The sequence below is a fragment of the Doryrhamphus excisus genome, unplaced genomic scaffold, assembly GCF_037039965.1.
Source record: "Doryrhamphus excisus strain RoL-2023G ecotype Guam unplaced genomic scaffold, RoL_Dexc_Guam_v1.1 HiC_scaffold_24, whole genome shotgun sequence".
In the NCBI taxonomy this organism is placed as follows: Eukaryota; Metazoa; Chordata; class Actinopteri; order Syngnathiformes; family Syngnathidae; genus Doryrhamphus; species Doryrhamphus excisus.
Genome location: NW_027621862.1, coordinates 1,974,434 through 1,998,865, shown reverse-complemented (window position 1 = coordinate 1,998,865; position 24,432 = coordinate 1,974,434). Strand labels below are relative to the sequence as shown.

Below are 24,432 nucleotides of genomic sequence, written 5' to 3'. Positions count from 1 at the left end.
GGGCCCCCGAAGTGTGATGAAGCACTTTCTAACCGCAGTAATCGATCTTCAGCAAAAAAAAAACAACACAAAAAAAAATCAAGACAGTGCATGTAAATCCACAGTCTTTAACACTTGGCTTCCACCCCTGGATTTAGTTCTTGGGGGCGAGTCCTGTACCATGAGGAGAGGCTGTCATTTTTGCCTAATTACTGTTAGCTATATAATCTTCTCATTGTGCTCCTAAGTCGCCAAACCCCAGCTTCTGCCTGTCTTTTTTTCAATTACCCAAAGCCCCCCTCCCCATCAAGCCCGACCTGGGACGGTCCCCCCAGCCATCCCCTTAACCAGATTAGGCTGGTGGCTTTGGCCTCTTTAACTACTCCTTATCCTGCCCTCAGCAGTCAAAGAAGCAGCACTAATCAGGCTTATCATAACATGGAAGATATGTTCAAGGGTACGGGTGGCGACAGGGAGGCGGGGGCTGGGGTGCCGCTCTCTTATAAAGGTACTCACATGCCCTCATTAGTGACTTAAACCCATGCAGAAAGCAAAAAAAAAAAAAAAAACAAAACTGTGGAACATCTCCGGTAGTAGATGCTGTCAGGGGGGCGGCGTGCACCCGGGGGCATGTACCAAGGGGGGGGCGAACGGGGCAGAGATATGGGGGTAAAATGACCATCTAAAAGCATGGAGAATCTATGGTAGGATGTGTGCGAGGTCTTTCTATAGCGGTGGAGAATTGGGTGGAGGGTGGTGGGGGGGGGCATTCCCATTCCCAATTGCCATGGTCCCAATGAAAGATTAATGAACCCCCGCAGAACTCCAGGGAAGAATCGAGACTCCTGGGACTCATTCACAGCCCCAAGCTGAAAAGGCTGTGGAGAAGTGGTGGGGCTGAGCGTGTGGGGGGGCAGAGGGGGGGGGGTCCTATGTGTTTGTAGGGGCTGGAAAGGGAAGGGAAATGGGGGGGGGGGGTCGAGATGGAATGGCATTCGTTAGAAAAAAACACAAACCAAGGCGATGCTGATCTGATCTGCACATCCAGACTAGACAGATGATGGGAAGTGAGAGGGGGGACGGGGGCCGGGGGGAGCGGGGGGGGGGCAGGATAATGACAGCTGCCGCATGCAGCTGACGAGTCCTGTCGCTCTTACTCCCTTACCCTCCCCTCCCTCTCTTCTTATTCCCTCACCTCCTAACCTCCTCCCTTGGGTAATGATGTGAAAGAATGTTGTCGATTCTCGGAAAAGTTTTTCTTGTCGCCGTCGGAAGGGAAAGTCTTTTGTCCGGAGGTCTCGGAATTTCAGAGAAGAGTTCAAAATGCCGGAAATCAAACCCGAAAACAAGGTCTGAAGGTGTTAGAAACCCATGGATTTACATCAGAAATCCTGTTTTCCAGAATTTACATTGTGGGTCACCCACTGCTTGGGTACTGGTACCACAATGGTGGGGTCCACTGATGACCACGCTTTCCGTGCAGTGGGATAAATCCTTATATTTGTCCGCTTCAACCCTAAGCAAGCAATGTGGGAGGCTTCACCACAAGGGCAGAAAAAAACAAACACTTCCTGCCCCCTTTATGACCCCCGCTGACGAGCATCTTTTACCACAACAAACAAACATAGCATCATACGATACGACCTAGCGCCATCGTGTCCATCTTTTCAAGGCTACAAGACCCTGAAGACAATTTAAAAGTATACAAATGCATCTGTCACTGAATTGTAGACTTCCTCTTTGTCCAGGATGCACAGGGCGCCAGACTGCTTCTGATGCTGAGTAAATCTGGCAACACGCTTGGAGTGCAGGCGTGGGATTTGCCACCTCTTGTTCTGTTAGCGATATGACCACTGGTGCTGTTTATTCACCGCTCGACTCCTACTTCCAGCTGTGAGCCTCATCATATACACTTGACTTGACTCACTTTTTCTGGGCAGCCAGTCTGAACCGTACTATGGAGAACTAAAGTGTACAACAGGGGCCAAAAACTTACCACTTCCACACGGATAGGGAGGATAACTATTAACAGTTATTTAACCTTTAACATGAACATGAATCAAATGTAATAATTTTTTCTGGGTACATGATACCATACAGCATCCATATCAAACATTAAACTTTCATATCAAGGCGGGGGCCTCAAACTAGTGTCCTGCGGGCCGCATGTTTGAGACCCCTGGTGTACAAGGTTAAAATTTATATTTTAGAAACAGGAGGATGACCGCCAATCGTAAAAAAGCTCTGGACAGGAACAAGCTGTGGGACGAGCATTTCCGCCTTGTGGCCCTAAATGTGAAGGGGTTGACCTTATGGCACCCAGGGGGGGTGACCTGGGCCCGAGAAAGTGTGGGTGGCCTCCGCTAAAACTGCTTTATGTCATGATACGATGAGTTGTCACAACAACCCGTCAAGCGCTAATGAGCTACAAGTGAGGCAAAGGCAGGGATGAGGTTGAGGGATTCCGGGAATGACGATGATGGCATCACGGATTGGATTCCCCCTCTCACATTCCAAAGTGTGCTCCAGCAGAATCTGGCCAAACGTTCAAGCAGGAACCGACAGAAATATTAATAACAAATAAATGGCAGTCTGTCTAAATTTATTTCACGCAATTATTTTTCGTCAGGAGAGCCCCCCACACACACACACATTCCAAAGTGTGCTCCAGCAGAATCTGGCCCCACGTTCAAGCAGACACCAACAGAACTATTAATAATAAATAAATGCCAGTCTGTTATTTTTCAGGAGAAGAAAAATAATGTGTGTCTTCTTCAATAAAGGCATGGATGAGGTTGAGGGATTACGGGAATGACGATGATGGCATCACGGATTGGGTTCCCCTGTCACGTTCCAAAGTGTGCTCCAGCAGAATCTGGCCAAACGTTCCAGCAGGAACCAACATAACTATTAATAATAAATAAATGCCAGTCTGTCTAAATTTATTTAACGCAATTATTTTTCTTCAGGAGAGCCCCCCCCCCCCCACACACACACTTTTGGAGGTTTGATGTCATCCACTGCTCCTCAGATTCAAGCAGACAACTGAAGATAATACTTCGGAGAGTAACAGCAACCGGAATCACGGATTGGGTTCCCCTTTTAGAACTCTCACATTCCAAAGTGTGCTCCAGCAGAATCTGGCCCCACATTCAAGCAGGCACCAACAGAACTATTAATAATAAATAAATGCCAGTCTGTCTAATGTGTGTCTTCCTAAATAAAGGCATGGATGAGGTTTAGGGATTCCGGGAATGACGATGATGGCATCACGGATTGGGTTCCCCCTCTCACATTCCAAAGTGTGCTCCAGCAGAATCTGGCCAAACGTTCAAGCAGGAACCAACAGAACTATTAATAATAAATAAATGCCAGTCTGTCTAATGTGTGTCTTCTTCAATAAAGGCATGGATGAGGTTTAGGGATTACGGGAATGACGATGATGGCATCACGGATTGAGTTCCCCCTCTCACATTCCAAAGTGTGCTCCAGCAGAATCTGGCCAAACGTTCAAGCAGGAACCAACAGAACTATTAATAATAAATAAATGCCAGTCTGTCTAAATTTATTTCACGCAATTATTTTTCTTCAGGAGAGCCCCCCCCCTCCCCTCACATACACACACACACACTGTTTTGGAGGTTTGATGTCATCCACCGCTCCTCGGATAAACGTCTGAGACAAATTGAAGGCTTACACGAGCTTTATAACGGATTATATTTCTCGGTCAATCAGCGCAGGAATGATGCGGAATTGTTGACTGCGGAGAAGATGCATCTCCGAGGGCAAAAAAAAAAAAACGGGGGGGGGGCTCCGGAGACCACAGTATGTTTTATTGAACTTAATTATTCACTTTACAGCCATGACATGCAGACTGCTTGATCAGAGTGCAGAACAAAAATATTATGTGGGCCAGAGCCTTTGCCCCCCCCCCCGTCCTCGAGTTCCCTTTCGCTATAAGCACTCAGTTCACTCGTCATCACTCATTTTTCCTGCTTTCCCACGTCTTTGATAGTCGGCACATGAAATGGAATGGCAGAGAGGACACGTTCTGATGTGTCACACATAAATAAAGCGACGCACAAGTCGCTTAAATATGAAGTGCTATTTGGTGGAAGTGTTGACAAATTGACTCCCGGGTGCTCGTGTGTTAACGCTCTCTCTCTCTCTCTTTCTCTCTCTCTCTCGCTTTATTCGTCTTTTCAACATAAACAGCCTCTTGAGCTCTCGTACCTGAGTTAAACGGGCGTCTCTGAGAGGTGATATTGTGTGGATATGGCAGTGAAGAGCGCCAGTGAAATTCCGCCTTTTGAAATGCAATCAGAAACCCCCCCCCCCTGCAGAATTTTCACTTGAAAGGCTGGCAATCAAGAGTTTGAATTGGGCGCCGACAAAAGAATATGTTAAGCTGTCAGGTTTTCTTATTTTTTATTTTTTTGTACATTTCATGGATAAAGGCGTGATCAAATAAGGTTTTGTCGGGTAAATAATATCACAACATGGATTTTTTTTCGATGTGCGAGACGTGAATTAGCATGTTTACATTGTTGTATAGCGGCGCGGCGGTCTAGTGGTTAGCGCGCAGACCTCACAGCGAGGAGACCAGGGTTCAATTTGCATGTTCTCCCCCGTCTATGCTAGGTTAAAACATGCTAGGTTAATTAGCGACTCCAAATTGTCCATAGGTATGAATGTGAGTGTGAATGGTTGTTTGTCTATATGTGCCCTGTGATTGGCTGGCCACCAGTCCAGGGTGTACCCCGCCTCTTGTCTGAAGACAGCTGGGATAGGCTCCAGCACCCCCCGCGACCCTCGTGAGGAAAAGCGGTAGAAAAATGAATGAATGATCAGAATCGGTAGGATAAATCCCCAATCAAAGCATCCCTAATTATAAGAGCCCTCTAGACATGAAATAACACCCCTATAGTCACCTTTACATTAGAAAATCATACCCATTTTGACCTATATGTGCCCTGTGATTGGCTGGCCACCAGTCCAGGGTGTACCCCGCCTCTCGCCCGAAGACAGCTGGGATAGGCTCCAGCACCCCCGCGACCCTCATAAAGGAAAAAGCGGTAGAAAATGAATGAACATTGTTGTATAATGCACTGCGCAAACATTTAAGAAGCAGGTGAGGTGACCGCCCCCCCCCACTTCAACAGGGTGCTAAAAACAAGAGCACTCACCCAGCTACTCAGACTGAGATGCTAGCAACCCCCCCACTTCAGGACCCCAAACTTGGGGATCCACCCTACAGGTACATGACCACCCCCCCTCACCATGTGTGGGTTAAGTTCATTCATTCAGTTCATTCTACTGCTTTTCCTGCAGGGTACACACTGGACTGGTGGCCAGCCAATCACAGGGCAAACAACCATTCACACTCACATTCATACCTATGGACAATTTGCGAATTAACCTAGCATGTTTTTGGAATGTGGGAGGAAACCGGAGTACTCCACTCCATGTAAACTCCACACAGAGATAGCCGAGGGTGGAACTGAACCCTGGTCTCCTAGCTGTGAGGTCTGCGTGCTAACCACTCGTCAACCGTGCCGCCCCGGTTAAGTTCATCTCACTTTTTTTTTTTTTTTTTAACTTTTGAACAGCTCTCAGGCAGAATCTGGAGCCTATCCCAGCTGTCTTTGCGGGGTACACCCTGGACTGGTTGCCAGCCAATCACAGGGCAAACAACCATTCACACTCACATTCATACCTATGGACAATTTGCTAATTAACCTAGCATGTTTTTGGAATGTGGGAGGAAACTGGAGTACTCCACTCCATGTAAACTCCACACAGAGATAGCCGAGGGTGGAATTGAACCCTGGTCTCCTAGCTGTGAGGTCTGCGTGCTAACCACTTGACCACCGTGCCGCCCTGGTTAAGTTCATGTCACTTTTTTTTTTTTACTTTTGAACAGCTTTCAAGCAGAATCTGGCGCCTAATGTCAAGTACAGGATCACGGATCCAAATCAGGCGACCGCCCCTATTCCACCGTCCCCCGACTTGTCCAAAAGGTGCTAAAAAAGGGGGAGCAGCTTTCAGATTGAGATGGCAGCAGACCACCCTCAGAACTCCTGTCTCCTTTGACCTGGCCGGGTCCGACTAATAGCCTCTCTCCTATGCCGGGGGCAGGCGGGGGTGGATGGGTCCCTTTTCTGAGCCCCTTTAGCCACTTCTCTCCTCGCTGTGCTCATGAATGCACGTGTCGCTGAACTTCAAGTCTTTTTTTTTTTTTACACTCGCTGACGGCTGACCATTGTTCCCCCAAGAGTGTTAGTCATTTGAGCAGCTCTCCGCCATGCGCCCCCCTCCCGTCCCCCGTCCCCAAGCTCCTCATCCATGCATCACTTTTAACCACAGCTCTGGAAAAGTTTTGATGCCGGTAACAAGAAGTAAGAAAAAAAAATGACCTAGGGGTATCTTATACATTCATACAGACAAAAATATCCCTGCTGTAAGTGTTGGGTGGGTGGGTGCGTTGGGGGGGGGCGTTTGTGCCGTGCCTCCAGGATGCCCAGAGACCAACCGGCAGCATGAAAAGCTACAGCGATGAGGTAAAAATACACAACATCATCCACAAAGAGAGGTCAGTCCCCACTTTTTGCCCCAGGAAGACTTTACTGTGGATCTTCTTACCCAAACCCAAAAGGCCTCAGGACCCCCCCTTTGGTCCACTTTGCCTGATTCAAACTTTACTTGCAAAATTAACAAAAAAAAAACTGAACAAATTAAAAAAAAAATACAAATTAATCAATACAAATATCACTATAGTAGTATTTAATTAAGTGATTATTAAATTTTATTCACATAATTTAATTACATAAAATCAAACTTCCTAAAAAAAACTATTTAAATATTTATATAAATCAAATTTAATATTTATAGAATAAATGTTCTCCATAATATTTAACCACACACTGATTATTAGAATTAAGCTGAAAATTCATTCATAAATGTGGGAAATTTATGTATTAATTAATTAGTTACAAGAGCATTGGACACTTATTAAGTCATTTATTCAAGCAGTAGCATAAATATTAAAAAAAAAAAAAAAAAAAATTGTTGTCCTGACCATCCCACCCCTGCGCCAGGCCCCGGCCATCCTTGTCCCGAGGCCTCCAAAACAAAAACAAAGCCCAGGGAATGTCCTTTTTCCCGCACAATAGCGCGGGGCCTCCAGCTTTGACAAGTAAAAAAAAAAAAAAAAAAAAAAGTCACCCGACAAGACGGTGGCTAATTGCCTGCCCTCCCTCTATTCAGCCGCGGCCCCCCCAACCCCATGCGCCTGCCACCCTCCTTTTGTCCCACGTGCGCTTTCTTAAGTGATGGACAGGTCGCGATCGCGTCAAGAAAACAACACAACAACAACAAAAAATGAGGGAGGGGGTTGTGTGTGTGTGTGTGTGTGGGGGGGGGGTATTTCTTCCTGTAATGGATGACCTGAATAGCCAAAGGAGTGTGTGGGGTGGGGGGGGGACTTTAACAAAAGCAAGGACTTTTTAAACAAACAATTATAGTTAGAATCAATTAAAAATGTAATTTTCTCATGTTGTTGGATTGTAAGAACTAAAAAAAAAAAAAAAATCAATATATTTAAAATAAAATAAAAGATTTTATCAAATTACACTTAATTTTGGGTAATTTAAAAATAATCACATATGCCTTAAAAAAAACAAAACAATTTTAAATATTGCTTCATGTTCAAACACAGCAAGACAGTGCTAAACGATAAACAAATTAGCGGAATAATAGATACTAATGAATTCTTAATAAAGAAATATAACAAATAGATTTGAATAGCATGTAATAGTAAAGACAAACAGATGTTTAGATTGACGCCTCGGAATAAAAAAAAAAAAAAACGGCGATGTCAGGCTGTCAGGACAAAGCAATCAAACACCGCCTTTCATTACCCAAAATTGTCAATCTGTCACTTAGCAACATAAGTGTTATAAATTGCTCCGGTCCGGACAAAAACAGCAGGAAATAGAAGCAATCCTTATGTAATATTTAAAAGCAGAGCAAGCCGCTATTGTTGTTAAAAAAGTGTAAATAATAATAATAATAATAATAATAATAATAATAAAAAAAAGCCTTACCATTTAAAAGAGCCGTATTTGGGATGCTGCTCTCTTCCTGGTTAAAACAAGCATGCTGCCACTCGCGCTCGTGCAAAGACTCCAAGCAGACTCCCACCACCATGTCAGCCACTAATCCACTGGGGGGCAGCACCTCATTTACAGCAGCCCCCCTTCGATAAACGCCCCGATAAGAGAAGGATAGGGGGGCCGGCGGGGAGAAACCCAAGCCAAGGAGCACCGGAGGTACCCGAGCGGTAGCGGCTGCGGCAACGCTTCCGATTCCGGCTGCGGTTCTCCGTCTCCGTGTGCGCCGTGGATAACTTCAGCTCTCTCCCCTTCGCACATCTTCATCACACCCCCCCCCCCCCTCGTTCGCTTAATAGGGCCTCTTTTGTGTCCTCTTTCTTTGATAAAGAAGAAGAAAAGAAGAGAGGCTTTCACTCACCGGCTTGGCGGACATAAGGCGAGTGGAGTGGCGTCTTTAGGAGTTGCCCCTAACTTGGCTAAACTCGAGCAGCGGGGTGTCTCCGCCGTCATGTCATTAATCCTCCCCGGAAAAAAAAAAAAAAACAGCCCCGCTTCATTCTCCGAGAGTCATACTAAATTTAAAAATGCACAAAAATGAAGAAAAAAAAAAAAAAAGCATTCCGAGTGTGGAATTTCTGCCCAAAAAAAAAAGAAGCATCAGCGACAAGCGGATAAAAGCGGAACAAAAAGAGGCATAACGGCGGTGTAACACTTCCAAACTCTTTCAATGCAACCGGAGTCAAACTGAAACAATAATTAAAAAAAAAAAAAAAATGAAAAAAAAAATAAACACACACAAGCAAGCAAGCAAGCAATCGCTCGGGAGAAAACGGTGAAAACGTCCGGCGGGCAACTGGCGTCCGGAAAAGAAGGAAGCCCACTCTTAAAGCCGTGATCGGAAAAAGCCACCGCTGTGAGCCTTTCAACCACGGCAGATAAAAAATGACTATTGATCTTCAAATGGTGATAATTGAAAAGATCAAAAAAAGATTAAACAAACAACAGCAAAACAACGCACATTAAAAAAAAAACAACAACAACAATGATGCAAGAATGCGCTGACTTACCATCTTTTGTTGCCAGTTTTTGTTGAAATAAAAAAAAAATGCGCTCAAAGAAGAAGAAGCAGCGGCGGCATTGAAGGTGTCAAATTTTCCTCGCCGCCTCTTGATCGTATTACTTCCACCGTCCTGCTTTCCAATGCGTCTGAACTTTTTCCCTTTTTCTCTTTTATTTTGTTTGTGCTACCTAGCCCTTTTTTTTTTTTTTTTTTTTTTTTCTTCCCCCCTTTGCTTTAAGACTTTAAAAAGCCCCGGCGCTCACTAAAAGCAGCACAAATTATCTCGCCACCTTGCTCAGCTCTGATGCTTTTGGCCGCTAACTTTGCAAGGCCCTTTTACTACTGCATCAAAATTAGCATTGTCAAAGCACTTAATGAATATTAATATTGTATTTGTCATTGGGAGCTGGCCCATTGCTGAACTCCAAGTCATCCATCAGGGACAAGATTAAGCACACAATTATTTCTGACTGACAGGGACCAAATCTGGAACATTCCCCCCCCCCACACCACCGCCGCCACCACCATATCACACCCCCCCCTATGACAATTTAAAGAAAAAGACACAACATCATCTTAAGGTACCTCCCATGAGAGCCGGCTAGATTAATACACTTTTAATGAAGCGAGATTTAATGCGGCATGAACAGCAGAACATAAAAAAAATATATCTATATATGGATTTTAATTTAGCTTTTTTTTTGCATTTTTTTAATATATTTTATATTTTATAATAATATGACAATTATAGGGAAAAAACGTTAACACAAAAATCTGTATTTATTTTTAACTCATAATTCACACTTTTAATGAAATAAGATTTAATGCGGCATGAACAGCAGAACATAAAAAAAATATATCTATATATGGATTTTAATTTAGCATTTTTTTTGCATTTTTTTAATATATTTTATATTTTATAATAATATGACAATTATAGAGAAAAAAAAGGTTACCACAAAAATCTGTATTTATTTTTAACTCATAACTCACACTATTAATGAAATAAGATTTAATGCGGCATGAACAGCAGAACATAAAAAATATATCTATATATGATTTTAATTTAGCATTTTTTTGCATTTTTTTAATATATTTTATATTTTATAATAATATGACAATTATAGGGAAAAAAGGTTACCACAAAAATCTGTATTTATTTTTAACTCATAATTTACACTTTTAATGAAATAAGATTTAATGCGGCATGAACAGCAGAACATAAAAAAAATATATCTATATATGATTTTAATTTATCATTTTTTTGCATTTTTTAATATATTTTATATTTTATAATAATATGACAATTATAGGAAAAAAAAGTTACCACACAAAATCTGTATTTTTTTTTAAACTCATAACTCAGACTTTTAATGAAATAAGATTTAATGCGGCATGAACAGCAGAACGTAAAAAAAATATATCTATATATGATTTTAATTTAGCATTTTTTTGCATTTTTTAATATATTTTATATTTTATAATAATATGACAATTATAGGAAAAAAAAGGTTACCACACAAAATCTGTATTTATTTTTAACTCATAACTCACACTTTTAATGAAATAAAATGTATTTAATTTGTAATATTTTTCCCACTCATACATTAGAATTATTCCTATTATTCTATTATCCAAAATAAAATATATAGATTAATAATTTTTTCCTTGTAACCTAGCACCGTGAGCCAGGACTTAAATTCATCATAAAACATTTATTAAAAACGGCAGGCCCCCGGCGGCTCCTGCCGAGACTGGCGAGCGCCGACCACCGAGGACCACCGAGGACCACACATGCGGGCGGACGAGCGGGCGGGCCCCCGCTTCAGCACCACCTACTGCAGCATTTCAACTGCATCCAGAAGGTTTTTTTTTTTTCTCAGCGGAAAAAAAAAAACCTCGCAACGGGATGCTCGGCACTGTCACACGCAGACTCTTTTTTTAACACAAACATGACACCACTTTACTATGTCATTCCAAGACTAATTCCAAGCCTAATTCCAAGGAAAACGAGTCAACTTTCCGGTTAAGACATTTCATTCCAACTTTTTTTTTTTTGTTATTGTGGAAACAACATCCATTCATTCCCGTGAATGGGAAATACATGTGGCAGATGCGGGGACTCAAACACTAGCCCCCCCCCCACCCCACATGAATCGGTGGCGGAGGTCAAACCGCGGGCCTCGACCGAGCGGGCCGGCTGACCACTCGGCAGGCTCCCCCTAATTCCATTAGCAACCCTTAGATGAACATACTAAATTGGTTTTTGTTCTCCGGGTGCCCAATCCGGCTTTTGGGAGCTTTTAAAAAAAAAAAAAAAAAAAAAAAAAAAAAACAGATGGTGTTTAAATTTAAATAAAAGGAAAAGTTTGCTAATTTGGGGCGACAGCCTCCGAAAAGCCGTCGGCCTCGGTTGGATTTTATTTTTCGACATATCACACACTCACACACACATATTACAAATAATTCTAAATAATTCTAATTCTAATATCTGAGTATTTTAATTTCATATTTACTCACTATTTTTATTTAATTTAAATTAGACATCCTTTACATATATTTATTATATTATTAAGAGAAAATTGCTGTGATTATTATTTATTCATGCAAATAAAAAAATATTTTTAATTTAATTTCTTAAATATTACAATGATTGCCAATGTACATAATATGCGTATGTTAATTCACATGAATAAATGTCAATTATAATATATAATGTTAATAATATAATGTAATTATTTTTTTCCTTTTAATTGTGGTAATTGTTGCATGTCTTTGCAGGAAAAATGCTATACAAATAAAGTTGATTTGAATTGATTTTCATTATACAAAGCTAATTTTGTAAAAGAAATGTAAGCTTTTAAAGCGCTAAATTGTGCAATGTAACAATAATTATTTCATATTTTTTTTTATAGCATTTGTATGGTGAGTCAGGAAATAACTTTTTTAAACAAAATGCTTTAAAATTTATTAAATGTTCATTCGGCGCACCCACAATGCAGAACCCCGCTTGGTCCAAACCAAGAGAAAAAAAAAAAAAAGAGAGAGAGAGAGTGAGCGAGCGAGAGCGCCCCGTCCCCGCGTCCCAGCGTGATCACATCAGCGCCGCTATCAAATTAACTGTGCAACTTTGAAAGGTATTGATCTGTTATTAGACGACTACTGAACTTGATGAAGTGAGTGCTGTAAGGTGACTCGGTGGGGGGGGGGAGGGGGGGGGGACTTCAAAGTGTCGTAAGTCCCGCCACATAAAAAACGGGGAATTCGCTTTGATGCGGGGACGCTGATTGGGAGGACGAGTAGGCCCCCTTCAAGAGGAACACACCGGCGACCCCCCCACTAACACCACCACACACACACACACCAAATCACCTAATGTGTGTATAGACACAAAAAAAAAAATTCACAGCTTCTACCTACTCCTTTTCGGATAAATGTGATATACTTCAATGGAACTCTAAATAAACTAAACCATCATCACAAAGTGTAAAAAAAAAAAGCAAGACTTTTCTAAAAAAAAAAAAAAAAAAAAAAAAAAAAGGGGGGGGGGGGCAAGGATGGAGCGACCGGCGACCGCCATTAAAATTCAGCGGCGATAAGACGCCGATTCTTCATGCCAAATGCGGCATGTAATAAGCCGCACAATGAGCGAGACAAAGCAGAGTGGGAGATAGCGCCGCTATTGTGCGCTGAATACCCCCCCCCACCCACCCCCGCCGGCCGCCCCCCCTCCCGACGCTCCCGACGCTCCGCACACACACTTTGCTTAAGGCACACAACATTAAATGCAGTGTGCTGCCAATCACACCTGCCCTTATATTTATTTATTATTATTATTATTATTATTACACGTTACGCCACTGGGTGGAGGTAGCGGCTAAGGCGGAATCACGTACCTAGCGACAATAAAAAAAAAAAAATCCACGCTAAACTACTTTTAATGGTAACCTTGCAACATGTTTAACACAGTAAAACGCAAAAAACTAACAAACGCAACACATAACAAGATTCAGTAAGATTGGTTTCTTCCTACTCCTTTTCGCATGTCAAAATAAAGCATATAAGAAATCGTCGTCAGGCTAAGCCGCCGCGGATGTTTAATTAAGAGGAGCTAAAGCAGATGACAAAACGCGACACAGTTAAGAATGTTTAATGCGCGCTTATCTACCCCCCCAACGCGCCCCCCCCCCCCACGACTCGTCTCGCCTCGCCGTGACAAGTCAGCAAAGCGACAAAACAGCGGTTTCCTGTCAATTGTTTTGACAACTTGCTGCTGTTTGATGGAGCTAGAAAAATAAAAAAAAAGGGAATCCCGCCATAAATCTGTCTGTACAGCTGTTTATAGCAACAAAAAAAATAATATATATATGATTTTATGATTTTATATAGGCAGAAAAATGCAATTAAAAACAATATAAGACAACGTCTGGTTTCCTGTATCCTGCTTGACAAAGACTTCTTTTCTCCGCCATGATCCCTACTGATGCATATTGCCTAGAGTCAATGTCAAATCCTAGCTGGGAAAAAAAAATAAAAAATACAGTTGGAACAATGCCGTCGGCACATGTACCCCCCCCCCCCCCCCCCCCCAACACACACATCACCTTCACTCTGCAAAGTTATGCCTCGTAATGTGACAGAGTGAAAGTGGAAACAACATAACAAGATAATATCGTGCTTTTATTTGTTTGGGACTCGCTTGAAGTTGACGTGCTTGCTTGCAAATGGTCCTTTACACACACAACATCCGAAAAGGAGTAGGAAGATGCCAAGCTTCATTAATAATAAATCCGATGCCTTTCTTCATATATCATCAATAAGGGCACACAAAATAATTTATAAAAAATGTCAAATTTAAAGAAAAAATGTAAAAAAAAAATTAAATAAAAATAATGAAATGCAGAAAAAATAAAACTAATTAAAATAGTAATATAAAAATATAAAAATACATGCATAAATATAACAGTAAAAATGATGAAAAAACATTGCATACTGTATGAATAAATAAAGATTACTAAATAATGATAAATGAATGAAACTAGCATGAGTAGGTTGACGTGCTTGCTTGCAAATGGCCCTTTACACAACATCCGAAAAGGAGTAGGAAGAAGCCAAGCTTCATTAATAATAAATCCTATACCTTTCTCTGTGTATCATCAATAAGGGGAGACAAAATAATTTATAAAAAATGTAAAATTTTAAGAAAAAATGTAACATAAAAAATAAACTAAAAATAAATAAATGCAGAAAAAAATAAAACAAATTAAAATAGTAATAAAAAACAAGGTAAATTAACATAAAAAATACATGCATAAATATAGCAATAAAAATGATGACGAAACATTGCATAATGTATAAATAAATAAAGCTACAGACTTACTAAATAATGATAAATGAATGAAACTAGCATGAGTAGGTTGACGTGCTTGCTTGCAAATGGCCCTTTACACAACATCCGAAAAGGAGTAGGAAGAAGCCAAGCTTCATTAATAATAAATCCTTTGCCTTTTCCGTGTATCATCAATAAGGGGAAACAAAATAATTAATAAAAAAAATGTAAAATTTAAAGAAAAAATTTAACAAAAAAAAAAAAAAAACTAAATGCAGAAAAAAATAAAACTAATTAAAATATAAATAAAAAACAAGGTAAATGAACATAAAAAAATACATGCATAAATTTAGCAGTAAAAACGATGAAAAAATATTGCATAATGTATAAATAACTAAAGCTACAGACTTACTAAATAATGAGTAGGTTGACGTGCTTGCTTGCAAGTGGCCCTTACACAACATCCGAAAAGGAGTAGGAAGAAGCCAAGCTTCATTAATAATAAATCCTATACCTTTCTCTGTGTGTATCATCAATAAGGGCAGACAAAATAATTTATAAAAAATTTTAAATTTAAAGAAAAAATGTAACAAAAATAAAAATAAATAAATGCAGAAAAAAACTAATTAAAATAGTAATAAAAAACAAGGTAAATTAACATATAAAATACATGCATAAAAACGATAAAAAAACATTGCATAATGTATAAATAAATAAAGCTACAGATTTACTAAATAATGAGTAGGTTGACGTGCTTGCTTGCAAGTGGCCCTTACACAACATCCGAAAAGGAGTAGGAAGAAGCCAAACTTCATTAATAATGAATCCTATACCTTTCTCTGTGTGTATCATCAATAAGGGCAGACAAAATAAATTATAAAAAAATGTAAAAAAAAAAAAAAAACATAAAAAATAAAAATAAATAAATGCAGAAAAAATAAAACTAATTAAAATAGTAATATAAAAATATAAAAATACATGCATAAATATAACAGTAAAAATGAAGAAACATTGCGTAATGTATAAATAAATAAATCTTACTAAATAATGATAAATGAATGAAACTAGAATGAGTTACACGTCAAGACAGAGGATACAAAAAATAGAGGAGAAAAGAAGAGGAGGTGGGTTTATAAAAAAAAAAAAAAAAAAAAAAAAACGAGAGCCCCCACGCCACAAGCATATATAAAAGAAACCTTCACCAATTAGTGGGGAGAAACGGGAGAGGGAGCTGCGGCTGCCGCCGCCGCCGCGTCGGCACTCAAAGAGCCAGGCCTCGCGGCGAAGCTGTCATGTTGGCAGGATTGATCAACAGGCCCGTGATTTCTAATGGCATGTTGTCATGAAGCTGCAGCCATGGGGAGCCACCTGCCTCAGTCCTCACCCTCTCCGTGCATGCGTGTGTGTGTGTGTGTGTGTGTGTGTATGCATATTCCTCTATATCTTTTTTTTTTTTTACTAACAATCTAAAAAAATACTCCTCCCACTTCCAGGCGGTCTACCTTGTCTCGGTCCCTGAAGGTTGAAGAAAATGTGCCATCTTGGATTTTTCCTTTTTTTTTTTTTATGCACTGTGCTCACGCAGCACAAGCGAGATAAGGCAACACAATCACACGTGCAAAATACACACAATGTGCGCTATGCTTGCAAAAAACATACAGTCGCAGAAATGTGTGAATCTATTGCAACATGGCGGCTAGATAAAAAAAATACTTTGTTGTGAAACGAGAACAAGACGAAGGGGAAATCGGGGCGAGGGCGACGGTACCCGCAATGGCTATAAAGTATGCAGTCGCAGGAACGACTACATCAATAACAACACAATGGCGGCCATTAATACGCAGTATGCTTAGTTTGGAGTGGAAATGTACAAATCTGTAATATCCTCTGCAAAATCTACATCCACAACAACATATACTGTATAGTATATTTACTACAATATCAGAAAAATACAGTAACAAATTGGCTAGTGTTTATAGTAACTATGGTAACAATGAATACAAAATATGTAATAGCTTTTGCAGAATATACTCCACAGATGCAGGAATTGGGTATATTTATGGCAACACATTCACTACAGTTTTACTAAATATACAGTCTGTCCATGAAAAGCAATGCAATACATCTATACAATAACAATACCATAATAATATTTTGTATTTTGTCGCAGCATCTGCTGCACAATGCAACCACGGCATCACAATGAATATTAAATGTACTGTATACTATCTGGAAAATATACTGTACTATAATGGTAAATCAAACTTGTAGCGCTATGGCAACGCTAGTGCAACACAATGGCCGCAAGATTACAGGATCTCACAAGATTATGATTTATGAATTTAGTTCATTCATAATCAATAAAGGAAAATTAACTCTGTAAATGTGTCATAAATTTGTGTCTGTTTTCTTAATCTCCCGACTCCAAACAGGGAGGAAGAGAGTTCACGCTGCGTTTGTTTCAGCACCCCTGGTGTGTTGGTTCCATAGAACAACGGCATGAACGGAGTGAGCCCTTTTGTCAGTCGTGCAGTTTCTTTGTTTTGGTTTGTGGAGGCGTCTCGCCTCTTGTAATCGCCCCCATAAAGTCACAGATTTTTGGGGTAATTTTTTTCATTTAAAAAAATTTTTATCAAATTTTTTTTTTTTTTTAATTTAGAATTTTTTTTTTCAATTTTTTTTTTTTTTTACCCCTTCAAAAATAGGTTCTGTTTTCTTAATCTCCCGCCTCCAAACAGGGAGGAAAAGAGTTCACGCTGCGTTGGTTTCAGCACCCCTGGTGCGTTGGTTCCATAGAACAACGGCATGAACGGAGTGAGCCCTTTTGTCAGTCATGCAGTTTCTTTGTTTTGGTTTGTGGAGGTGTCTCGCCTCGTGTAATCGCCCCCATAAAGTCACAGATTTTTGGGGTAATTTTTTTCATTTAAAAAATTTTTTATCAAATTTTTTTTTTTTTAATTTAGAATTTTTTTTTTTCAATTTTTTTTTTTTTACCCCTTCAAAAATAGGTTCTGTTTTCTTAATCTCCCGCCTCCAAACAGGGAGGAAGAGAGTTCACGCTGCGTTGGTTTCAGCACCCCTGGTGCGTTGGTTCCATAGAACAACGGCATGAACGGAGTGAGCCCTTTTGTCAGTCATGCAGTTTCTTTGTTTTGGTTTGTGTAGGCGTCTCGCCTCTTGTAATCGCCCCCATAAAGTCACAGATTTTTGGGGTAATTTTTTTCATTAAAAAAAAAATTTGATCAAAATTTTTTTTTTTTTTAAATTTAGAATTTTTTTTTTTCAATTTTTTTTTTTTTTTACCCCTTCAAAAATAGGTTCTGTTTTCTTAATCTCCCGCCTCCAAACAGGGAGGAAAAGAGTTCATGCTGCGTTGGTTTCAGCACCCCTGGTGCGTTGGTTCCATAGAACAACGGCATTAACGGAGTGAGCCCTTTTGTCAGTCATGCAGTTTCTTTGTTTTGGTTTGTGGAGGTGTCTCGCCTCTTGTAATCGCCCCCATAAAGTCACAGATTTTTGGGGTAATTTTTTTCATTTAAAAAAAAATTTGATCAAAATTTTTTTTTTTTTAAATTTAGAATTTTTTTTTTCAATTTTTTTTTTTTTTTACCCCTTCAAAAATAGGTTCTGTTTTCTTAATCTCCCGCCTCCAAACAGGGAGGAAGAGAGTTCACGCTGCGTTGGTTTCAGCACCCCTGGTGCGTTGGTTCCATAGAACAACGGCATGAACGGAGTGAGCCCTTTTGTCAGTCGTACAGTTTCTTTGTTTTGGTTGGTGGAGGCGTCTCGACTTGTGCAATCGCCCCCATAAAGTCACAGATTTTTGGGGTAATTTTTTTCATTTAAAAAAAATTTGATCAAAATTTTTTTTTTTTTTTAAATTTAGAATTTTTTTTTTCAAATTTTTTTTTTTAACCCCTTCAAAAATAGGTTCTGTTTTCTTAATCTCCCACCTCCAAACAGGGAGGAAGAGAGTTCATGCTGCGTTGGTTTCAGCACCCCTGGTGTGTTGGTTCCATAGAACAACGGCATGAGCGGAGTGAGCCCTTTTGTCAGTCGTACAGTTTCTTTGTTTTGGTTGGTGGAGGCGTCTCGACTTGTGCAATCGCCCCCATAAAGTCATAGATTTTTGGGGTAATTTTTTTTATTTAAAAAAATTTTGCTCAAATTTTTTTTTTTTTTTCAATTTTTTTTTTTTAATTTTTTTTTTTTTTTTACCCCTCCAAAAATAGGTTCTGTGACCGAAAAGACCTTCCCTGACCACCAGCCAGGACGATTCAATTAACACACAGATGTGTGCTAGCCTAACGACCAGGACAAAGATTCGACTATGTAGGAGGAGCGAGCCGACGTAGCGTAGAGAGTTTAAAATGGCCATCTCAATTCATGGTGTTTATACGTGCAAATCTACTGTACAGTAAGTGGCTAGAAAATGATCAAGATACTGCAATACAACACAGTAGAAATACACACACTATTCAAGTATTATATTTGATTGTCGCAAACATCCTCGTGTAAAATGTCACCAGAGGATGCAAACAAACAAGCAAGAAAATTGCTTTGCGGTATTTATTTATTATTATTTATTTTTTTTAGCAAATGTAGCCGTTAAAAAAAAAACCAATTTTGAGCAAGGAGACTCTCTCACCAACAATGGAAAAAGTCAAATAAAAGTTACGCAACTCGCGAGTTGAAGGTGGCGGCGGCTAGTTGGTGTGCGCGTCACGTACAGTTAACCTTTTTAATCGGGCACGCCTGTGGTCTCATCAGTCGATGAAATTCTTTTTGCCGGCGGCGGCTTAACCGAAGGGACGAGGACCAATAGGACAATATTTCATTGTGTTAGCATTTCAAATGGCGAATGGGACGGGGGAAGGGGGGGGGGGGGGGGGGGGAAGACGCTCATACCGATCGTTGCCAGCGGAATTAATTGTCTATTCCGAGAATAATGTCCCTTATCCACGATCCTCGAAGGGCTCAGCGCCGCGGAGGGGGAACTTTTTTTTTTTTAAGTTGTCACTGTTTTATGTAGTCAGTTTGGAGGTCTTCAAAAAGAGGGGCGCCTAGGGGGCAGTGGCCATATAAGGGCTTTAATTCTGGACCGAACTATTCCATACAATTAAAAAGAAACACTTTCCCTTTAAGTGATTCCACAAAATACATAAACAAATCATAAATTAGCCAACAAAATAAAAAAATAACAAATTTCTTTTTTAAAAGTCGTATTTGGCTTTGCGCCAGCGCTGGATAAATGGCTCAAGATGGCGCGACCCCGGTGGGTGCCCGATCCTCTTATTTTTCGGGGATTTAAGCTCAGGCTCTGTTACACATTGGCCAAGCATATGCGGTGACCCCGACTTATACGGGTGCATCTCCAAGGCCACATCCTTAATCTAACCTTTATGAAGCTGCTGCGCCTTTTCAGACTCAAAACAGCAGAAAAAATAAGCATTGTTCGGGGAAAGGGAAAAGCTGGTCTATGGAAAAAAAAAAAAAAAAAAAAAAAAAAAAAAATGCTGGTTCGAATCCGTAAGAAACAACCAACCGGCTTGAACAATGGTCGCGGGTTAGTTTATTTCCAAGTGTATGTGGCATGTTTTCACGATTAAACAGCAGAACGTATTGATTCCGAAGAAATGACTTCGGGTGTGTTTGCTTGCCGCTTTTTAAAATTATTTCTAATAAAGAATAAGAGGCTAAAAAGATTGTATTATTTTAGTTAATAGAGTTTGTAGATGGGTTACTGGCTTATAAAGAATAAATCTAAATATAAATATTAAAAAAATATAAATCAGGTTGATAAAATGGACAGAAAAAAATACCTTCATTAAATAAGAAAAATTATATTAATTATATTTATTCATTTTAGAAATACTCTATTAGTTTGCTAAAATTATAAAAATCAAAATTAATGATTATATTATAATTATATATATTTAAAAAATATATAAATATAAATATAAATATAAATATAAATATAAATATAAATATAAATATAAATATAAATATAAATATAAATATAAATATAAATCAGGTCGATAAAATGGACAGAAAAAAATACCTTTACTAAATAAGAAAAATGACTTCGGGTTTGTTTGCTTGCCGCTTTTAAAATTATTTCTAATAAAGAATAAGAGGCTAAAAAGATTGTATTATTTTAGTTAATAGAGTTTGTAGATGGGTTACTGGCTAATAAAGAATAAATAAATCTAAATATAAATATTAAAAAAATATAAATCAGGTCGATAAAATGGACAGAAAAAAGTATACCTTCATTAAATAAGAAAAATGACTTATATAAATATAAATATAAATTATATAAAATAAAATAAAATTAATTTGATGAGTTATTAATTTTTACTAATAAATAAATATATATATATATATATAAATATAAAAAAATATAAATCAGGTCAATAAAATGGACAGAAAAAAATACCTTCATTAAATAAGAAAAAAACTAGCAAATACGGGAATAAGAAGTGACATTTTAGTTTGTTTCAAAGTCCAAAAAATGATCGCGCCCTCATTGGCGCTCGGTGTCAATTTCACTCCCCGGCACACAGACGAGCGAATTGGCAGCCGTTCCCTCCATTACACGCTCCTCCGTCGTTCATTGGCGATTCAGTCGACGGAGTCAATCTTATTAACTTCCGCGCCGCTTCACACATGACATTTTGCTTCCATTTTCTCGGCCGAACATCAAAAACATCAATTAGCAGCTGGAAAATGGGAAAGCGCGAATGACGGACGCCGATAACGCCGACTTATTTGAAGAGGAGGGGTAAATCTATTCTGCGGTTTTGAATGTGCTCATTACAATTGGCTTTTCAAAGAAGACCTCCAAATAGCAAAGAAATTAAATTTATCTCGTAGAAATAGCCAGGAATTGTTTTTTTTTTTTTTTTCTCCCCCCAGCCTCTCCTTTTTTTTTTTTTTTTTTTTAAATCCCACGTCTATCTCTCAACCTCAGCACCGCAAACGCTTTGTGTGTCAAAGCTGCATTTTCTTTTTCTCATTAGAACAGATCACAACTCCTACAGAAGTTGAAACCCAACACAGTCACCCTCAGATTATTTCATTTTTGGGGTAACCACCAAATTAGGCCTTAAAGTGACCCAGGGATGCTAAACCATAAATATTGTGCGGCCATTATGACACAAAAAAAACAGAATTTGACGTGTTATTAATTTTTACTGCTATTTTATTCATTTTAGAAATACTAAATTATAAAAATCAAAATTAATGATTATTTTTTTAATTATATATTTTTTATAAATATAAATATAAATATAAATGGACAGAAAAATACCTTCATTAAATAAATATTTAAACGATAAATATTGTGCGGCCATTATTACACAAAAAAACTGAATTTGATGTGTTATTAATTTTTACTGCTATTTTATTCATTTTAGAAATACTCTATTAGTTTGCTAAAATTATAAAAATCTAAATTAATGATCATATTTTAATAATATATATTTTTAAAAATATAAATATAAATATAAATGGACAGAAAAAATACCTTCATTAAATATATATTTAAACGATAAATATTGTGCGGCCATTATTACACAAAAAAACAGAATTTGATGTGTTATTAATTTTTACTGCTATTTTATTCATTTTAAAAATACTCTATTAGTTTGCTAAAATTATAAAAATCTAAATTAATGATCATATTTTAACAATATATATTTTTAAAAATATAAATATAAATATAAATGGACAGAAAAAATACCTTCATTAAATATATATTCAAACGCTAAATATTGTGCGGCCATTATTACACAAAAAAACTGAATTTGATGTGTTATTAATTTTTACTGCTATTTTATTCATTTTAGAAATACTCTTTTAGTTTGCTAAAATTATAAAAATAAAAATTAATGATTATTTTTTAATTATATATTTTTTAAAAAATGCATTCAGAAATAATAACATATTTTAAATTAATCATCTCAAATTTTTTTTTTCCAGTTTTGCAATAGTGGATAATACCTACTACTTTTGAAAACCTAAAAATATTACAAAATACTTCCCACAAATACTACATCTAGTACTATATTTACCAACATGAATAAAACAATTCCTAAATACTTGAAATAAGTCACATGTTTAATTGAATCTACCATTTCAGAGCCTCATTGATCCGTCCCTTTTATTCAAAAATGTGAAATCCGAGCCTCGCCAGTCCGAAGCCGCTGATGAACGTGTAACTCAATAAAGCCGTAACCTTTAAGTAAAAAGGCTATTTTAGTCTGGAAATCCAAAGATTGTCAGATGCTTCCTTATGCTTGAGTTACATCTCCGAGGGGGGGGGCGGGGGGGTGAACAAAAGGAACTTTAGCGGGCCGAGGAAAGACGCTGCCAAAGGAAAGGAGGGGTTGACATCCTGATATCACATTCCTCTCCGGCTCATTGATTTCTCATCTTTTGACACTATTTAGATGCTTTTTATTTTATTACCCGTTTTTTTTTTTGTTTTTTTTTTCCCCTCGCGTGTCACGGGACAGAAATGTCCAAACAAGTGACGCGGGGGAATATCTACTATCTGTCAGAAGAGCAAGGCTTTTCCCGGTATTAAGCGGCGATACCGCTCGGACGCGGTGCCGAGAATCAGCGGGATGAAAATATCACTCTTTATAATGGAGGCTAATCAGATTTCGGCTTCTGTTTGCCTTCTGGCTCAACGATGACAATGGGGTTGTAACCAATACACTCTTAGTGCACTGCTGGCCTGACCCCGAAGAAAAAAAAAAAAAAAAAAAAAAAAACCTTGCAATTTTCTTCACGCACGGTGGATCCAAGATGTAAACAAAAGAGGAATAAATACACAAATGTAATTCTAGCGTCATTTAAAAGCTAAAGTGAAAACAAAGATGTGTTGCCATCAATTCCAATCAATTCCATGAACCCTTAAGTCATCATTCTGGGTTTTTTTTCCCCACATTTTGAATGAAGTGAGAATATTTTTAATTTTCAATTATTCCGAAGACATTAAATTAATTGTAAATTCTGAATTAACTGTCAGTGGAGTTATGTACTGTATAAAAAAGAGAAATTTAAATTATTAAAAATGTAAAATTATTAAAATTTAAAGAGAAATATAATGAAGTATAGAAATACAGTTTTAAAAGTGGAAAAAATTTATATGCACCATGATATTTTTGGTCACAAGGGTAAAAAATGTGAGTTTTTAACCCTTAAGGCATCATTCTGGTTTTTTTTTTTTTTTTTAAATCCATTTTGAATAAAGTGAGGATATTTTTAATTTTCAATCATTCCAAAGACATTAAATGTAATTATAAATTCTAAATGAATAGTCTTTGTCAGTGGAGTTATGTACTGTATAAAAAAGAGAAATTTAAATTATTAAAAATTTAAAATTATTAAAATTTAAAGAGAAATATAATGATAATAATCATTATAATAATGATATTTTTGGTCACAAGGGTCAAAAATGTGAGTTTTTTTTGTTTGTGTTTTTTTAAAGATTGCTTTAAAGTGAAAACAGGATTTAATAAGATTACTGTAAAATGGCTCCAATGCGGTACTTAAAATATCTATAAAACTTCTAATATCTGTCATTATTATTTCAGCGGTGATGTCAAATATGGGCTGTTTGCATGCAAGCCGAGCATGCGCTCCTGTGCAAACAAAGACTCGCTGCAGAGTGCCTCTCGAGGTTATTAACCCATTACCAGCTTTATTACAAAAATTACCTTAAGCAACATTTGAAAAAACAAACAAAAAAAAAAAGGTAAGAGCACAGTGAACATGTAATTATTGTTGCATATTCCTGAGGTCATGACTAATAATGTTTTCTTTGCTGGGTGACATAAATGGACTTTCAATGAGAAAATGTGTGGGGGGGTGTGTGTGGGGGGGGCACTATGCAGTAAAAGTCCAAAACACCACTTTCTCACTTAAACAATTAGCTTCAC

At 38.1% G+C, this 24,432-nt stretch overlaps 1 protein-coding gene across 33 annotated transcripts in view; it reads right to left on the bottom strand.

The window, feature by feature from the left end:
• The window catches only part of tcf7l2 (transcription factor 7 like 2), a 124,889-nt gene that overhangs the window by 25,153 nt on the left and 75,304 nt on the right, over window positions 1–24,432 (bottom strand). The window lies entirely within an intron of this gene.